The sequence below is a fragment of the Nyctereutes procyonoides genome, unplaced genomic scaffold (genome assembly GCF_905146905.1).
Source record: "Nyctereutes procyonoides isolate TBG_1078 unplaced genomic scaffold, NYPRO_anot_genome, whole genome shotgun sequence".
Classification (NCBI taxonomy): domain Eukaryota; kingdom Metazoa; phylum Chordata; class Mammalia; order Carnivora; family Canidae; genus Nyctereutes; species Nyctereutes procyonoides.
Window position 1 is genome coordinate 1,043,430 of NW_026575158.1, and position 17,752 is coordinate 1,061,181.

Genomic DNA, 17,752 nt, shown 5'->3' on the forward strand with positions numbered 1-17,752 from the left:
TAGAGTTCAGATCTCAGGGTTGAAAATGTAAAAAAACATGGGCTAAGTATAGGCTATGACACAAGGTTGAGGTAGAAAAACTTGGTGAATGAGAGGAACAGAAGTGTCAGTTTGTCCAAGTATGGTGATAAACGGAGATTGTCATCAAGTGTCATCACCCAATAGCCTCTTATGCCAATTTGTAGAGCTATTTGTTTTTTTTTCATATTTTAAGAATTTCAGGCAACATTTAAAAATTGAGGTTTCTTTAAAAACCCAGGTTTCTAGCATCTCCTGAGAAACTAGATGATCTGGTAATTTCAGATTCTCCCTCACATGTGGAAGCTGTCCCTTGGAGCTGGATGGGGAAGACCCCTGTAGGCAGTCTTCCTGGCTTGCAGGTGTCCTCCACTCATATTGTATATGAGTGTGCTCAGGTCTTACTGCCCAGCCCTTGTTATTATTTAACCACATGGCGTGTAGATAGGTACTTTTCGTTCTCTAATTTTGGGACTTGAAGGGCCTCGTACGGACTTTTTTTACTTCAAGTGAATTAAGGAATACCATGCTCCGCTGTAAAAACTGAGATTATTTAGCATGCTCTGGAAGGCTAGATTACAGAGGCAAGAGTGGAAATGGGGAGAAGATTTAAGAGGATGCTGAGGTAGGGGTGGATGGTGGCTCTATCTGAGGTGATACCAGGGGGATGGAGAGAAGTGGTCTTGGCCTCTGTTGTAGTCCTAGTTGTATGGTTCATGCTGACCTGAATGACCGACCTCTCAAGCACAGAGCCCATGTATGATGGGAACAGCGCCCCCGGGACTTGTGCCATGTAGCAGTCTTGAAGGAAGGATTTGGAATAGAAATCCACAGTAAGAAATGCAAGATCTTGCTTATGGATTTGCCTCATGTGGGAAGCAACAGTAGTTAGGGAAAGAAAATAATGTCATAATTACTCAACTTTGATTTTAATCGTCTCTGTTTAGTTACAGATGAAATAGTTTATGTCAGTATTAAAAGTAGAAGGTGCAGCATAGAAGACAACAGAATAGACGCTTCTGGATTTCAGTGTACAGCGGTCATTATTTTCCATCTGGTTCTCTAAACAAGTGCCATATGAAAAGTGTCCTGGTAGCTTGAATGTATGGATTCATGTCTGTGAGGTATTTATAAACACACAATGTGAATTCTTGCCCCTTCTAGCATTTTAATGGGTTCACATTAAATGGTAGGTCATTATACTTTTCACTGAGACAGTGAAGGGTGATTAACTTCGTCTGGGTTCAACGAGTGTAATTTTAGAGGCTACAAATATTGTTCCAAGTCAGGTTAAGGTTTAAGGGTGAAAGTATAGTGAAGCCTGACTGAATGACTTTTACAGCATCGAGTTAATGTACACAAACAAAGAAACTCTTGTTTTCTTTCCATTATGAGTGTGGAGAACAAATGACTTGCTTGTTATAGAGAGGAAAATGTGAAAATTAGGTTGGTCTACAATAAAATTCATGCTGTGTGCACCCATTTGCTCAGTATTTTGAATTGAAAGTTCTTTTTTAAAGCCCTGTTTAACATTGCTGAGATTCAGAAACTTCAGATTCTGAATACATGGCCTTTGTTGAGATAAGACTATCCTAACAACTGGCATCAACAGATTTACTATCTTTTACATAAAGAAGGCAATTTACCATCATAAAATACACTAGCACACTCTTAGAAGGGAAAATTGCCTTTTTCTCTCCACTGACTGTTTTTAATAGATCCAGCTACCCCCAGGTGCTTCCATTTCTCTCCATTTCTTCCATCCAGTAAGTACTTTAGGTAATTTGATCTAGCCTTTTCCTTTTCACTAGTTGGATTCAAATCTTGGAGACTGGATTTCAGTAGAGAAGGAAGGTTGAGGGCAGAAGGTTGCTTATTATGACCCAGGAATGGGATTAGAAGGCTAACAGGCTTCCTTTCAAAGCTGTGTTTAGTATTTATGTCGATCTTAAAGACAGATTTATAAATGAAGTCTGACACTTACGTGGACTAGTTTTGCTTAAAAGACTAGATATTTTGAGGCTGCTCACCTGGAACTTAAGGTAACTGCTGGGAACTATAATACCCTGGACATTTTTTTAAAGTCCTAATATGTAACAAATTAGACACTCTCTTCTTTAATATTTAACACTTTTTACTTATAGCTTTAGCGTTGGTTTAAATTTCTGTCAAAATGTGATAGGATTTTGTGGGAAAAAATGTTTTGGGTTAATAGATTTTAGATGTAAACTTTAAAAAATTTAGAGAACATTTTGTTTTTACAGAAGTAGAATAGATTTGACTAGAGTTTCTGGGAAAAAAAACAGAGGAATTAATAACAACAGGCAAAGTAAATAAATTTCATTTGGGCTAACTGATCCTTTAAAAAACAGCAGCCTTGATCTGACATCATTCAAGTTGTAAAGGTTGCCATGAGATTCTTAGGTCTAGTCCCTGAGGTCACAGCGGAAGTGCAGAGGTCAAGGCTTACACTTAGCCTTGTGTCAACAGCGTCATGCCCTAATAAGTCTAAGAACTGACTTGACTGGGTTCAACTCCATATATAAGTATATTATGCTTTTTCCCTAACTTAAAGAAGGAACTGAATAAATGCAGGCTTTTAGACCTTTGTGTCGCTATCTAAACCTGACTCAAATTCAAAAAATTTACAACTATGAGGGAGAAAAATAAATTCTCCTTAAAAAACACTTTACTCAGGATGAGAGTATGCTTGTGAAATCAGGTTTTTTCCCTTAGAAACATTTTAAAAATATGTTATATATGTTTATGAATGCACCTGTGAGCATCTTCTTAAAAATCAGTCTTTTTACCCACATACACACATGCCTTGGAACATACTTGATTGAAGAGCATGAACTGATTTAACTTGATTTGGTTTGAATTCAGTCCTCCTGTGTCAGAGATAATTTACTGGTGACATTGATGGTTTTAAATTTAGTTGGGTTCTATAATGATTCGTCGAGGAGAATTGAGAAAGTCCTAGCACAATATCATGAAATACCTGGATGAAATATCAAGCATCTTTTCTGCTACTCCATGGAGAACATGTGTGTGTTTGCTTGTGTGTGTGTACGTATGCACACACACTCTTGTCTCCACCCCAAATCTTGGCATGTACTCTGGTCCTCAGGTCCTCATTGCTACTTCAGGTTTTAGTAAAATAAAAAAAATCTGATTTTTTTCAAAGCTTTCCTTGTAAGGGGCTTCCTGTTCTCTGGGAAACACTGGAGTTACACAGGAATGCTTCAACATCTTGGGTGTCTTCTCATCTGAAATTACTCCATGATTATACTGTATTTTTAGACCTTGATTGGGACCACCTGAGTCTCTTGTACCTGCACTCATCTTGACTTTAATACTGTAGGAAGAGTTGATACAGGGCACAATTCCAAGGATATCTGTATTCTAAATTAAGTAGTTAGACTTGGAGTTGTGCAGTTTTTGTTGGCAAGTCTCAACAAATCTTGATTCACACTGATTTGACCAGTAAGCAAATGTGTTATGTCATATGCGTAGAAATCCAGCCCACAAGCTACTCACAGATGTCATCAAGCACTGGATTCTTCCTGCCTCTTAATTCTGACATCCCCATGGTCTCCTTCAGCTTAGGATTGTGGTTGTGGTTGAGGTAGAATGGCTGCTGTGGTAATTATGGATCCTTGTTTCAATTTTCACAATAGTGAGAGGAACATCCCCAAACCTTGAGGCTATGAGTACTTCTCTTCAGTCTGGTTGAGGCATCTTTAGATAATCATTACCTTGGGAACCAATAAATGTACCCGGGAAATGACATATGGAGGTTGGCCTTGGCACCTGAGCCAGGATTGGGATCACCTTCACCTGAGATGTGCTGGGGAGGGGTGGATGCCTGAACAACATGATGGCCATTAGGAAGAAGGAATATGCCTACCACATTTTTTGTCAAATAAATGTACTCATGTACCCATCAGTGGAAACTACACTACCAGAGCGATGCACCATTGTGTTCCAGTCTGGGCTATCTTCTCTGTAAATCTGCATAGTCTTCATTTTTAATTTTAGCCATAATGTGAACTTTGGTCATAATTTTAATCTCTACAAGCATGCTCTTGTTTCCTAATTATTCCTTTTTTATAGCATTATTTTCTTGTTTTGTGGATGTAGTCACTTCTTGAAGATTCCTGAGTTTATTCAGAAATAAGAGTTTGTTAGTCTCTCTGCCTGATTTCTTTCTTTCTTTCTTTTCTTTCTTCTTCTTTCTTTCTTTCTTTCTTTCTTTCTTTCTTTCTCTCTCTCTCTCTCTCTCTCTCTCTCTCTCTCTCTCTTCTTTCTTTCTTTCTTTCTTTCTTTCTTTCCTCTCTGCCTGATTTCTGTGATGCTTGAGTTATCTTAATTTCCTCTGGAGTCAATTTTTAGTTTCCTAATTTTGATCCTTCCATCTCATTCTGTAGCTTTCTTTGTATGTCTGATAATGCTTCCTACAGAAAAAGGGACTGCATAGTTAATGAAGGGCCGGCCTCTGAGTTACAACTGACTGTTACTTGGAAATCTCACTGTGAGTTCTGTGTGAGGTAAGTAAAAGGGAGACTTTGCTTTGGTAGGGGTATTGTGGTTCAGGGACCAGCTAGGAAGCCAGCTGTATAGACTCTAGGAGCACTCAAATTCAAGAAAAGGATTATGCCAGGCTTCACCTGACAGTTCAGTTTCACTGGGAAAGGGTCAGCTGTTCTTGCTGGAGGTAAATGCCGGCTGCCTGGTTTTGCCTGCATTTGGGAAGGAGGGGGTTTCAAGTGAAAAAGTTGCTGTCATGCAGACCTTTAATTAATCCCCCTTTCTTAAGTGCCCTTTTCACAGCCATCTTCCACAGTACCTGCTGACTGGATCTTGACTTCCAACAGCTGCCTCCGCAGACTTGTACATTTTCTAGAGCAGCCTTATAGCAGATTTTAAGTTGCAACTCTGGTTCCTAAGCACATTCTCATTTGTTCTCTTGCCTCCAGAAATGTCTTCATTGGTGATACCTATACCTGTACCCTATCTCAGAACTTTTGTGTCAGTGGCTTCAGAAAGAGTGGAGGCCATTGTGTATGTGCTTAATCTGCTGTTTTAATCACTTGCTAATGCTATGCATAATATAATGCATATTTAGATTTGTGATGTAAATTATTGCCTGTGAGAATAACACGGTTGGAATACAATGCTAATATTTCCATAGTAATTTATTAGAACCTAAATGAAACAAGCACAAACTGATTCCTATTGCAAAAGCAACTCAGATAGCTTTTATTTTAACTATATGTGCAACAGTTTATATTTGCCATTGATTGCTTGCTTAAAAAGATCATAAATAGTTAAATTCAGGATCAATTTCTCTTACTCTTGTTTCATTGATTCAACTGAAATCTATAGAATTTTGGAGTGCTGGTTACTGAGAATATTACCTGATACATAGTATCTTCAGTTTCATATAATTTGTGTTTTAATACTTAATAAATCTAATTAAAGGACAAAAACTGACAGTGAAGTTTGAGAAAGAATATAAATAACATTCCTCCTTTTAGAGTGAGCTAAATGTAAATTTGGAAGGGGAAGGGAGATGTTTACCATTTTGTTTATTATTTCTCAGCCACATATATGACTTACAAGTAACAGCCATTCTGTAAGTATATATTAAATGTATGAATACAATTCCATTGCTTTGTTATTATCTATGTATTAGTGCTATTCTAATGGATTCATTTTTACTTTTACTTATATTTAACTAAAAAGCAAAACTAGAATGCCTGGCTGGCTCAGTGGGTAGAGCTTGTGACTTTTGATTTTGGGGTTGTGAGTTTGAGCACCACATTGAGTGGAGCTTAAAAAAAAAGGAAAAAGAAAAAAATTGACTTATTTGCCAGAAAACGGACTCAGATTCATTAAAATATCCGCTTATGTGTGGGGTGGTAAACTTTTGGCAGGGGCTTTCTGTTGCTCTTCTGTTTAAATGCTGGTAGAGGAAATATACAACTTCTAGAATTCTGAAATATTTGCTGAAAAACGGTTTCTTCATATGTTTTTATATATTCAACATGACTGAAATGGCATACTGCCAATCAAAAATGACTGTAAGAGTAATGGGGGGGGGGAATCCCGGGTATCAGGAAAAAAGTATAATGTATTCAATATTTTCTTAGGAAGCTTGAAAAAAGTATTATTTAGTTCAGAAGGAAGAAATCCAATGTTGGCAGATAATTTCTCTCCTTTTTTTTTTTTTCCTACCGTGGTTATTGCTGCTATTCATCACCATAAAAGTATAAACATTTTTAAACAAAAGGCAAATACTTTGTTTTTATACTCATTATGCATAGCTTTTATTTTGGTTTTCCGTGGTAATCTTAGGCTTCCAACTAAATTCATTACGTTCAATTATAATTAAACAATCTAAAAGATAACTTTTTTAGAAGATACAGTTTTTTTTAGTAAATTAGTGAATAATCAACAGTGATGATTAATTTATACAACAGAAGGTGAACCCAGGCAGCTGCTGTTTCCATACCCCCTGAGGCAGCTAAAACCCAGTGTTATATCCTAAAAAAAAAGGAGGTTTTTGTTTTTTAAAGATAAATCTATTTTTTGAAGCTCTTACCTCTGCATCATTTTTCTTTTGTATATTATAAAAATGTGCACTACATTACTCATAAACTCAGGAAATAGGGTATATGATCTTTCCATACCAGTGTCTTTCCTCAGGACCATAATTTGACTAGTATCTAACTATCATCTACTTCCATCATTTTCTTTGCAAAATAATTGCCTGGCAATTCTGATGAAATGTAGTGGCCAACTTTAAAAGAAACAGACAAGAAGAAGAAACCTTGTAACAATCACAAAACAAAGGGTTTTAGGGTTGTGAATCAATCAGTGACAGAAATAATGTACCAAAGGCTATAGTTTAAGATGGGTAATTTTAAATCTAATTTGTACAAATTTTTTTTTTCTTTCTGAAATATGTCAACGATTATCTTGGACCCAGTTATGTTTCATGCTTCCAGCAGGTGGAGATAAAAGGTTTCTGTCAATGATGCTAGTAATCTGCTGTGTCCTATTAAGGATAAAGACCACAAAAATGGGAGGCTCCAGAATTACATTGTGGAAATTAGAGCAGGCAACACTCTTTTTTTGTATCTTCACAGCTTGTTTGCTTCCAATTTTGGCTAATTAAAATGAATGTTTCCCCAAACTGGACCAAATAGAAGAGTGCCAGTCTTACGAGATAAACACCATTACCTTCATAAAAAGTTGCCTTTCAGTTCTTAGCTCTGTTTAATGGATATGAAAACTCTGACAAAAAGGGAACTCAGAAGTAAATTACAAACATATGAGGAAAATACACAGACAGCAAGATTCAAAATTTCACTGTCAAGAGGAAATAGCATTTGGACAGTTTGTTCTTCATATGCTCACAATTTTCCCTCAAGATTTATTTCAGTATCCTTGATGCTAAAGAAGACATTGCAGTATCTGTTTACGTACCAGATTTTTAAATAGGACATGCAGGCTGTATAGAAACAAGTGTGAGTTCACTTGTTATCTTAGGTGATCAATTATTTATTATCTATCTTTGAATACAGTTCTACATATCCAGTGACTTTAAATACATAATATCTTTATAGCATGACTCTTGCCTCAGGGATTTTTATGAAAGCAAGGCCCAGAAATAATTAAAATGCTTTGAAACTGTAAATGATTTAGCAAGATCCCACTCATTTTTTTCAGAGAACAAATAGCCACCCAAAGGGAGGCTTGCTAGTCTACCTCAGAAGCCACAGGATTTATCATCCAGCAGTTATCTTTTCTTTACTCCTATGGCCTGTATTTTATTACCAATATAATTTTGTGAGGAGTAAGAGTCATTCTTCCCCAATCCATCATGATGTGTTGTTTCATTTATTTTGTTGAGGTTTTGTAAAGGTTGGGTGCAGTTGCTAATTTTGCACTATAGGTAACTCTTAAGGAAACATATGATATATAATATTTAATAGAGACTATACTATATATATAATATATATATATATTAATTATTTCTAATTTTCTTTCTCGTTTCTTCCCCTCTTCTCACCCTGTGTTGTGGCAAGAAACAAAAAGAAAGCAGCTTTGTTCCTTCTAAACACTCAGAGTACTTTATCATGTTTTGGGGGAAGAGGTTAACATTCTGAAACACTGCTGTGTTTTATTGCCAGTAAATGTTTTTACTCACTAGTGAAAAGTTTGTAAATAGGCACTGTTTAAGAAAACAAAGAGATAATAAGTACTCAGACTTTTCCCTTCAAATTCTCTATACCTAGGAAAATGCATTGGTGATCTCAGCCCTTCTGAACAATAGTTGGGATCACAAAACCACTACTCATCATTCAGCTTGCCTGGCATAATTAGCGGCTTTGACTCAAAGGAGACTAAGGCGTATTTAGAATAGAGGGGAAAGCTTTTTTTTTTTTTTCCTTATCCCCGTTATTCAGAACCAGGACTGCACATATCCCAAAAGGCCAGGGTTGCAGCTGAACAAGTAGCTGCCTCTATAACATGTTCTTTAGATGAAATGTTTTCTCTGATGTGCCATTTGGAGGGCACTCCATTAAAAGCCTAAAGGAAGCAGGAGAGTTTGTGTGCCAGACTGAGGGTTGGGAAAATCTTTCTGTTCGTCCAGGAAAGGCACATAGTGCCGACCCATTACTGTGGCCTGCGTGTGATCAGTTTGGGATACATGAATAGCTGTCATTGAAGACTTCTGCCTGGGTGAATAGTATATATTACAAAGAGATTTGAGAGGCAGGATTTGGCCAGCATGGTTGACTGATTAGCACCCACCGCTCAGAAGGACTAGGTTTGATTCTTTCTTTCCCCTCATTGAATGCTGCCATGGAAGTATAACCTATGCTTCTAATAATTGCTAGCAACCCAAGCATATTAGAATATACATTAACTCTTTCATTCTGTTATGGTAATTAAGGACCACTCCAGGGCAACAAATGGTGAGGTGGTGACTGCAAAAGTTCTTTTTAGCTCTTTCACTGAGATAGCCAGCCAATCATTCCCTGTTGGCTCAAAGCAACGACATCAACTTTCTTGCATCTTCTGGAGGATTATTCAGGCTCCTTGGATTATTCAGGCTCCTTATGGCTTTGGAGAAGAAGGCATGTCTTAAACCTTGTATTCTTATTTCAGTATCCTTTTTGCTGATGTCTTTTGCATGATCATTAACTTCATGTTACCTGTTCAAGGTTTAATCCTGGACTCACTCTCTGCTGTCCTTCATTCTTTTCACTGTTGGTGCTGTTACTGTCCCTATAACTTGAATCTTAACTCAGGAGAACTGATACTTGAGTAGGTGGAATTTCCATAAATTCTTAGCAGCATAAGTCAAGCAACATAAGTTGAAATCTCACCTTTTTTTTTTTAACCCCCTGCAAATCTTGTTTTGAAGACACCTTACAAATAATAGCTTAAAATAATAATCACCACAAACAGGGCAAAACAAACAAGGAAAACTTAAATATATCTAAGATGGTTGCCCTGGACGTTTGGCGATTTTGGTTGATATAACTGAAGGTGTCCTGGCATCTCGTGAGCAGAAATGAATGATGCTGCTAAATGTCCTATACTAGCTAGGATAGCCTCTCACAACAGGGAATGATCCTGCTCAGAATGCCAGTTTGAGACAAGTTTGAAAAACTTTGCTATAAGATAAAATCATTTCTCCACCATATGCATTCTTTACACCTGTAAAAAATTGTCTCTTATACCACCACTTCCTTTTACTTTTTGGACCAAGATTGGTGTAGTCACCTGTGTAGTGTAATGTGTTAACCAGCTGGTCTGAATGGTCCATTTTTCCTCATCCTCATCAAGAACAGGAACTAAGAACAGAGATCAGGGGAAAACAAATTTTGGGCCGGAGAAGAAAGACAGGCGCCGATGTTGTACTCACTCATCAAGGAGCTCTGAGAGCTGAATGTGCATAGAAAGACACATGATGGGGGCATGTGGGTCGCACAGTGGGTTAAGCATCTGCCTTCGGCTCGGGTCATGATCTCCAGGTCCTGGGATTGAGCCCCACATCTAGTCAGGCTCCCTTGTTTCTCCCTCTGCCTGCCCCCCCCCTCCGCTCCTGTGCGCGCGCTCTCTCTCTCTCTCTCTCTCTCCCTCCCTCTGAATAAATAAATCTTAAAAAAAAAAAAAAAGACACAGGATGGAAATGCACATGATGGTCCTGAACAGAGAAAGACAAAAACTAGATGATATCACTTATGGAATCTATAAAACCTGAACTCGGGTGTGTGTCTGAGTGGCTCAGTCAGTTAAACATCTGTCTCTTGATTTCGGCTCAGGGCAGGATCTCAGGGTCGTGAGAACGAGCCCGGCATCAGGCTCTATGCTGAGCATGGATGGAGCCTGCTTGGAATTCTCTCTTTCCCTCTCCCTCTCAAAAAGCTGAATGGTTAGTAACAGAGGGTAGAATGATGGTTACCAGGGCCTAGGAAGTAAGGGAATTGGAGAGGTGGTATTTTGGGGGTGAGGGGGAGAGATGTTTTTTAGGGGTACAAACTTGCAAATGTAGATAAATACATTCGGGATATCAGTGCACAGCATAGTAATTATAGTCAACAATGCTGTGTTGTAAATGTCCAAGTTGCTAAGAGACTAGATCTTAATGGTTTTCACCACAGAAAAAGAAAGGATAATTATGTGAAGTGATAGAGGTATTAGCTAACCCTGTGATGGCAGTCATACTGCAGTATATAAATGTATCAAATCAATAAGCTGTATACCTTAAACTTACACAATGTTATGTGTCAATTATATCACAATTAAAAAAAACAAAACAGTAAAAATGATGATCCTGGGGGCACCAAGAGATTTTAATACCTTTTACACTTTATTTATAATCTCTTTTTCAGTATAATTATTACTCATGTCTACATACTTCTCATATCATTCTTTTTTTTTAAAAAAATATTTTATTTATTTATTCACAAGAGAATAAAGAGGGAGGGAGAAGCAGGCTCCATGCAGGGAGCCCGATGCAGGACCTGATTCCAGGACTCTGGGATCACAACCTGAGCCCAAGGCAGGAGCTAAACTGTTGAACCACCCAAGGATCCCCTTCTCATATCATTCTTTTGTGAACCCGATGTTTATTGAAATAGGCTCCTGATTTGCTTTCTTCCCTCTCATCTCTCTTGTCTTGATTTACCTTCTGAATCATCTCAGTTATGCTTTGGGGAAGGTGAGTTTAGCAGTGATTTCCTGATTTTCCTAATCTCATGAATCAACATAGAAGAATGGTAAATAGCACAGACTCTGGAGTCACAGTGCCTCAATTCATGTCCTTGAGATCTGTCAGCCTCAGTTTCCCTTTCTGTAAAGTGCATCTGTAAAATCATCATTGTCATCATCATCACAGTCCATTTATAAGGTTATTGGAAGGATAAAGTAATATATCAATAAAGCATAGCACAGTGTCTGCCACAGATCTTTGATACTTTATTACTTTATTATTCTCATTGTTAATATTTTTACAGTTGTGCATTGATAACATGCATGTGTAGCATGGATTCTCCAACTCTGTGTTTGTGTTTCACCTTATTTGAGTTTGCCAGCTCTATATTACAAGCCGCTTGTACCAACATGAGGACAATTGCCCTTAAAGTTTTCTCCTTAAAAGATTTTTTTTCCCTTTTCAATAAACTTACTAGTGTCTTCACACCCCTACTTCAGTGCCTTCCAATTTAACCCAAGACAGTGTTGATTTACCTATTACTTAAATACTCAAATACTTAGATTTATACTTGACATTGGTCCCATGTCTTTATCCTCTTCTTTCTCCTCTTCTGTATTTCCTTCATATTATAGGTTCGGTTTTTTGTTGCTTAGCTTTTTGGAATTTTCTGTATTATCTATAATGCCAAGTATTATTCAGTCACAGAAAAAAAAGGCTACCGAATGACTTCTGACAGACTGTTCTCCCTTTCTAATATACTGAGTTTGAGTATTTGAATCTTTTGGCAATTTGTATAAAAAATGCTTTTTTGATTAGCGTTTGTATCAAATATCCTGACCTCTGGGACTGAGAAACAGATTCTGTAAATGTCTTCCAGGGTTCATTGTGTTTTCATTTAACAACTAAGAGGAAAAGATAGTGTAAGCAGTAATTTAGTTTAAAATTGTTTCTTTGTTCTCAGTAGGAAATTGGCCTGTGTATTGTGTATGGCAGCTTAGGCGATAAGGTGGGAAGAAGGGGGAGATGTAAATTTGTTTTTTAGTTGTTACTTTTTAATTTCAAATTTTCCTCTATCAGTCATTTGATTCTGATAACTGTGATTAGTGTATTGAAACCTTTCAAAGTGACCTCAACTGTTTTTTCTTGTCTAAAAATGCAAAATCTGCAAAAAGACAACCATTGAGCTCTCTCATTTGGAACTTGATAGAAAGACTCAATTCTTACTGTGTAAATGCTTTCAAATCTATGCTATTTTCATAACTTAAAAAAATTCTCTTTTTAAATCTAGTTACTATCATTTGTGTGTAGGAGTGTGCTTATAGATGTTTATAATGATACAAAAGTGTTCAGTATTTGACTGCTTTAGGGGGCAGGGGAAAACAAGTTGTATAATGAGTATAGAATTCAGTTTTGCAAGATGGAAAAGTTCTGGAGATCTGTTTCAGAAAAAAATGTGGATATATTTAACCCTACTGAAATGTATCGTTAAAAATGATTAGTATATTTCATATTATATATTTTTATTATGATTCAAAGGAAAAAGCTCAATATTTAATCTAGGCAAAAATGCCTTCATCATAATGTCATTGCTTATTGAGTTTTTTGTAGCAGAAGTAGGGTATCTCTCTCTTTTTTTTTGTCTGTTTAAAAGGTTGATCTGCAGTCACTTAAGGGTGAGATGCTAATAGGACCTACCTCCTTATTCTGGAGATTTAAGTGAGATGGGGTGTGTGTGAAGTGCTTAACATGGTCTAACTCCTTACAAATGTGGAACCATTGCTAATGCAGAGTACAACAAAGCGAACTATAATCTGTAATTTATTTAATTGTATAGAATGCCATAATAATTATGAGTACAAACTCAGTGCATAATTACAAGTTAGGTATGCTCGGAAAATTTGAATTCCTTATACTTTCTGTGTTCATGAGGCTTCTCACTTCTGTTTGGATAAAGTAGTACGATCTATTTCATATGGTTGAAAAGATTGAATAAATTAATACAAAAAAAACACATATACTGTGTTTTATGTGAGTGTCATTATTATCTTTGGTGATTTAGAAAATAATGATAGTTTGGATGTTAGTGGGTTTATAAAGTAATATGTATTTTAAAATCACTAATTACTCTCAATTACTATTTCTTTTTATTTAATATGACCTCCCTTGATGGGTCATTTTACAGCTATAGCTACACATTCCCACAGACTGGAGTGTTTTGAGGTAGTTTATAGAATTTTCTGTAACTAAGCAGAGGTCGGGGGTCGGGGGAACACCAAAGAACCTAAGTTCTGTTCGATGAGGAAAGTTTTCCTACTGTTTATCACTCAGTTCCACATGCTACAAATCTCAGTGTTACTGTGTTTAAGTGAACACCAGGCTGCAGAGAAACTGACTGTGCATGCAAGACTCTATAGTGAAGATAGTCCAGAAGTTTAAAATTTTGAAATAAGGAATGAATATTCCTCTGTTGGAAAAGAATGTTTCATTAATTATCCTTATCCATTTATGTTTTTAGAGCCTTTAGAGTTTTTTGTGTAGCTTCAAAAGAAGCATTCTTTGCCTTCTGAAGTTTTCACCTTATTAAGGCATAGTAACAAGTGCCAAGCATGGAGGAAAATATGCGAGTTCTTTGTGTCCATGTTTTTTTTTTTTTTGGGGGGGGTGGGTAGTGTGGTGGGGCAGGAGGTGGTGATTGTAATCCTCACTCTGTCCAGACATATCACATCCTGCCCAATCTCAGGGAGGCAGGTCACTTTCTTATATAATTACAGTTTGGGGCTAATATGCCTCTTTGAACATGCTGAATTCTTAATGTATTGATTTTTAAATATAATTATAATGTGAATTTAATTTGGTATATGTGTTTGGAACATGTGCTATTCCTTGGCGAATGTTTCCTTAAATTATATGCTTGTGCATGTATTAAAGTGTAGGAAATTATTGTTTTACTTGTAACATGCTCAAGGTATATTTTAATAAATATAAAAGAATACCCTGAGGCTGGGGAACAGTAAGATCAAAAGCTTACTCTATTTTAGAAGATAGTTTTATTAAGGTTGATTATTAATTTAAGGATTATTTTTGGTGGGTAAAATGGCTAGGAAGGGTATGAGCCCAAATAGATCACTTGGATGTATGCATGTGTGTGTGTGTGTGTGTTCATTTTCTTTCTGTCTGCATCCTGTGTTATCCCACTCACCCCTCCCACCTTTTTGTTTATTATGCCAGTGGGCTTTCATAGCACTTTTAAAACATCAGAGGCCCAGGCTCTGGGGGCAGATTTTAGTTAAAGAACATGGTGGTGTTTTAACTCTTTGGTTAGTAAATTAGATTAAAAGCCAAATAAGTTAAAAAAAAAAAATCCACAAAAACAGTCATCAATTATGGGATCCTAATCCTCCCTAGATCTGTGTGATTCTTAATATAAATATGAGAGGAGATGTTAATGATACTTTATCAGAATATGATCTACATTGCTGAGGAGACAGAAATCTTTTAACAGTTGCCTTTAAGGAACTGTAAATTTCAGCGATTATTCAGCCCATTGCTTTCAGCACCTTTTGTTGGCTTATTAGTGTATAGAACAGCAGGGTTGTAACAGGAGGAAGAGCCTGTGCATTTTAATTAGCTCCAAAGACAGTGTGAGATAAAAGCCAGGATTTTTGCCTCATTTTTATTTCACATTGGCTGATTAAGGATGCTATTGTGGGTTGAGCTGGCTTGACCTAATCTCAGTGACCACCCATTTATGGAAGGGGAATGGCAAAAACTTGCTCCAGTTTTCTGAATGGGATTAGGAAAGCACTAATTAGCAAACCCTGAAAGCCATGAGGCATGGATAGAACACAGCACCCTTCCATAAGAAACAAATGCAGTCTGGGAAAACATTCACCAATTGAACCAATTAATGCTTGCATATATTAGGCACTTGGTGATGTGTTTTCCGGTTTTAATTACTTAACCATGAATAAGAGCCTGATGTTCCTCAAGCTGTACTTGTTGATTAAATAAATACTTCTGGCCTGAAGAGAGATGTCAGAACTTGAAGAGTACTAACATTGATAAAGAGGTCCGTAAATAGTCGAAGAATAGATTCAAGTTGCATTTGACCTCAGCTGCAAGGGAGGTGACTGGGCATACAATCTGCAGAACTTTAAAAATTGTTTTTTTCAGTTTAAGTACAGTCAGATTTTAATTATTAGGAGGAAAAACAATCTATTTGTGGATCATCAGCTCTTTCTTTGTATCTTAATGTGTAACACCGAATACTGTGGAAAGAGCACAGGCTTTGGAACACAGAACCATACCTGGGTGTGAATCTCTTTGCTGCTAACTAGTGTGGCACTTAGGAGGGTGCCCCTGGGTGGTTCGGGTGGGAGAGTATGGGACTCTTGATCTCAGATTTGTAAGTCCAAGCCCCACATTGTGTTTACAGATCACTAAAAATAAAATAAAATAAATTAGGAAAGGCACTTCATATCTTTGAGTTTCAATTTTGCTACCTTCAAAATGAGGATAATATTACCTGTTTTTCAAGTCATTGTTGAGCATGGCACAGTATGTGTAACGCCATGGGTGATACTTGACATTCAGTAAGGACACAAAAAGTGGCTATTGGCATTCCTGTTCTTATAATACTATCATTATTATCTCTGGACGTGTCAAACAAATATAAGGCAACAGTATATGGAAGAAGACACCTGGGTCCAAAAGAGACAAAGCTAGGGTTATTTGGCTAAAATGGTATTGCAGGTGTCATGGGGATTTCATGTATCCATTCTTCCACCCTACCTTGGTTGATTGAATTGGCCACTAGATGGAAGCATACATTTTTATCGGTTTTATATCTGTAAATATGTAGGTCTTTTATGAATAGATATGCATATCTAAATTTTAAAGATCAGATTTAGTCAGTGCAGTTGATAATTTTGAAATCTGTAGAGTTTAACTGGGATTAAATAGGAAAGGAAAGCAAAAAATAAGATTCTAGAAATGCATATGTGGGACTTGTATACATTCAGTTTATGATGAATGTATTGGTAATATTTAAAAGTAATTAGCAAAATATTCTCTTCTCTCAGTTTAAATGGCATAATAGTTATTTTTATTCACTTATATACATTAGAACAGCTTACTATATAGATATTAAAAATTTATACAATGCTAAGTACATTTTTTCAGCCTAGAGGGACTGATTTTATTTTTAGGAAGGTCCTAAGTGATCATAATCACTAGTTTGAGAGGTATTGCATACATATGTGAGTAAGTAGAACTTAAGATTTCAGATATGTGATGCCAGTATTGTGGCACACGTTTCTAAAAGGATTTTTGTTTTCTCATGATTAGTTTCTTTTACACTTTCTTTTCAGCACAACTTATGAAATTTTTTAAACTATTAATTGACTGTTTGAATGGAGATCCTCTGCTAGATGCTCTGGTTAGAATGAGGAAATATAAAAATTTCTGTCCCTGTCCTTAAGGAGCTTACGTTGCACTTGGAGTGCAAAAATAATAGTTAAATAATTTATGCAATTTAAGTTCCTATTTGAGAGAAGAAAGAAATATAATTGAAATCTTTGCAGGGAGAAATGGTTTCATGCTGAAATACTTTAAATGAATGATATATTTCAGAGAAGATAGAGTGAAGGCAAGGAGAGGTGGAAGAGAAAATGAGTTTTAGGAAGAGATGAGTGTGGGGATGTAGAACAAAGTACGTTCTCATGCCTGTGAATAATCTGATTTTTCTAGATCTGAGGGTAATTGTGGGAATTGGGGTTTAAAAAGGTAGACTGAGGTCAGATTGTGGAAGGTTTTAACTGACAGGCTAAGTGGTTTGGAATTTATCTTACAGTCGAGAGGGAATATTCAGCTTAAATGGCCACCATCACTTTAGGAAAGAAAGAGCTTTATACCAATTTCTCTGTTTTATAGCCTCGTTGAATCCACTTTTCAAATTATGTGAAGAAATTTAAGGGAAAAAAGGGATTTGGTGCTAAGCAAAGTTCAGGCCTTCATTGTTAAAATGCAATGGGACTATATCTTATATTTGTTGTAATTTATGAAATTTACGAGGCAGCCACATAGTGTGGTCTTGATGTAAATTTTGGGGAGAATTAATCTGTTTTTCCTGTTCTTTTATATAAAACATCGCCCTGTACATTTTGCTGGCCTCATTCTTATTTCTCATCCAGTACAGGACTAGATTTCTTAGTTGGCCATATTAAGTGAAGAAAGGGTTCCAAGATGTTTAACTGTAATGTAGTAAAATATATCGATTCACTTATATGCTGATGAGAAAAGAGTCAGCATAGGATTGGAGTAGAACTGAAATTGAGCAAATGCTGATAGGAAGAGGAGAGACAGGAAAGGGCCAAGATGGGTTATAATCCGTGCAGGATTAGGTGGCCACACGAGGGATTAGGCAGCCACATGAGGGATTAGGCTGCCACAGGAGAGAGATCCTGATTGTGCTGTCACAAGCCAGAGGCAGGAAGT

General features: G+C 36.7%; 1 protein-coding gene across 1 annotated transcript in view; it reads left to right on the forward strand.

Moving 5' to 3' along the window:
* The window catches only part of ROBO1 (roundabout guidance receptor 1), a 409,328-nt gene that overhangs the window by 21,288 nt on the left and 370,288 nt on the right, over window positions 1-17,752 (forward strand). The gene's annotated exons all lie outside the window — the stretch shown is intronic.